At 45.8% G+C, this 2,804-nt stretch overlaps 1 protein-coding gene across 1 annotated transcript in view; it reads left to right on the top strand.

The window, feature by feature from the left end:
- The window catches only part of SAFB (scaffold attachment factor B), a 53,579-nt gene that overhangs the window by 4,373 nt on the left and 46,402 nt on the right, over positions 1 to 2,804 (top strand). The window lies entirely within an intron of this gene.

Genomic DNA, 2,804 nt, shown 5'->3' on the forward strand with positions numbered 1-2,804 from the left:
CCAGTCTCTTTAAAAAAAAAAAAAAAATGCTGGGCACAGTGGCTCACACCTGTAATCCCAACACTTTGGGAACCCAAGGCAGGAGAATAGTTTCAATCTAGGAGTTTGAGACCAGCCTGGCCTGCCTCTATCCACCGCCAAAAAAAAGTAACTAGGCATCGAGGCATGCCTGTTTTCCCAACTACTTGGGAGGCTGAGGCGGGAGGATCATTTGAACCCAGGAGTTCAAGGCTGCACTGAGCTATCGTACCACTGAACTCCAACCTGGAGTCCACAAAGTAGGACTGCCTGAGCCTCCTATTGCTTGGACTTGTAGAAAATAACATCCCTTTTAAATATCACTTGGCCAAAACAGAACTGTCACTTTAACATTTCTTTTAAAAACTGCTTATACGGCCGGGCGCGGTGGCTCAAGCCTGTAATCCCAGCACTTTGGGAGGCCGAGACGGGCGGATCACAAGGTCAGGAGATCGAGACCATCCTGGCTAACACGGTGAAACCCCGTCTCTACTAAAAATAGAAAAACTAGCCGGGCAAGGTGCCGGGCACCTGTAATCCCAGCTACTCGGGAGGCTGAGGCAGGAGAATGGCGTAAACCCAGGAGGCGGAGCTTGCAGTGAGCTGAGATCTGGCCACTGCACTCCAGTCCGGGCGACAGAGCGAGACTCCGCCTCAAAAAAAAAAAAAAAACTGCTTATACAGTAAAAGTCACATTCCACATGACATGACTCTCACCGTCTTACCCAGATCTCTCTCGCCCATCCCCCACACCCTGTGCTTTCGATAGGCCCCAAAGAAATTATTTACTCTCCTGGTTCTCTGTGACGTCGCTCTGCCCACCCTTCCCCATCTGTCTGCCTTAGAGACCTAGTTCCTCAAAAGACAACTGATCCATCCCACCAATAGCAACTTGTCTCCTTGGATCCTCTGTCTTCCCATGGCATAGTTCCTTATACCTTGGTTTAATATTTATGTCATCTTGCCTTCTGTCAAGACCAGATTGTTGAGGACTAGGGCTGTATCTTGTTTATGTTTCTTTCCCCTTCAATGGTTTAACTTGGTAACACTCAATGGCTTAAGAATCAGCCAAGACAGGGCGCCATGGCTCACGCCTGTAATCCCAGCACTTTGGGAGGCTGAGGCGGGCTGACCACCTGAGATCAGGAATTGGAGACCAGCCTGGCCAACATGATGAAACCTCATCTCTACCAAAAATATAAAAATTAGCCGGGCATGGTGCCGGGCACCTGTAATCCCAGCTACTCGGGAGGCTGAGGCAGGAGAATTGCTTGAACTCCGGAGGCGGAGGTTGCAGTGAGCCCAGATCATGCCACTGCACTCCAGCCTGGGCGACGGCAAGACTCCATCCCCACAAAAGAAAGAATCAGCTGAAGCTGGGCTTGTGGACCGAATGTTCTCTTGGTTCATGTAGAGTTTTCCCTATCTGAAATGCTTGTGACCAGAAGGGTTTCGTTTTTTTGGATTTTGTGCAGTATTTTCATACGCATAATGAGATAATCTTGGGATTGGGACCCAAATCTAAACAAGAAATTTGTTTCTTCTATACTGGAAGATAATTTTATACCATATTTTTTATAATTTTGTGCATGAAACAACGCTTTCGCTAACATTTTGACTGCAACCCACCGCACATCAGGTGTGGAATTTGCTATTTGTGGTGATATGTCAGTGCTCAGAAGATTTCAGAGTTTCAGATAGGGATGCCCAACCTGTAATTGAAGGCCTGGTTCTTGGGGCCCAAAACTAAATGGGATCATAACTAATACTTGGTGGTGAAATATTGGGTTTAAATATCTGAGAAGCGGGCCCCAGTGTCAGCCACAGTGTTTGGGGTAAGCGCTGGGAGAACAGCAGAACGAAGTCACTTTGGTGGCTGATGATATATTGCATGTTTTTGCCTTTACTCAAGTAAACTTCTGCCAAGGGAAAGAATCCTGGAAAATCAATGGGGAAAGAAATCATAATAGGAAAAAATAGAGCCTGTGGATCTCTTTTGTTTTCCTTTTTCTTCTGATAAATGCAAGTACTTGTACTACAGGCTTTTGTTGCTCTTTTTGTTTTGTTTTTGAGATGGGTTCTCACTCTGTCCCTCAGATGGAGTGTAGTGGCGCAGTCATGGTTCACTGCAGCCTTTAACTCCTGGGCTCAAGCAGTGCTTTCACCTCAGTCCCCTAAAGCGTTTAGATTTCAGGTGTGAGCCACTGTGCCCGGCAAGTTTTAAAATACATGCATGGGAGTAAAAAGCGGAAGTTTCTTCACAGTCAGGGAACAGCCCACTACTAAAAGTTAGGCAAACTTCTCCAGACTTTGTGTGTATGTATAATGTTTAAAAGTAAACCTAGGTCTGGGTTACAGAGCAAGACCCTGTGTCTAGAAAAACAAAAAATTGAAAGTCAGTGAGCCGGGCATGGTGGCACACACCTGTAGTCCTAGCTGCTAGGGAGGCCAAGGTGGGAGGATTGCTTAAGCCCAAGAGGTCAAGGCTGCAGTGAGCTGTGAGTGTGCTTCTACACTCCAGCTTGGGCACAGAGTGAGAAAGGAAAAAAGTAAAGATACGGGTATATACACACACCTGTATGCATGTATTTTTCTCATTGAAAAACCCCTGATCTTGCTGTACAAAATTTCATTGTTTTGTAACAGGCTAATAATCTGCTTTATGAGTAAATATACCACAATTTAGCCCATCAGTCTTTTTGTTACTAGACGTTTGGTGATCTTTGTTTCCAGTTAGCACTCGGTACTTCCAAAGTTCAGTGTTTGCACAAACCAGAGATAAATAC

The sequence above is a fragment of the Colobus angolensis genome, unplaced genomic scaffold, assembly GCF_000951035.1.
Source record: "Colobus angolensis palliatus isolate OR3802 unplaced genomic scaffold, Cang.pa_1.0 Scaffold22, whole genome shotgun sequence".
Taxonomy (NCBI): Eukaryota; Metazoa; Chordata; class Mammalia; order Primates; family Cercopithecidae; genus Colobus; species Colobus angolensis.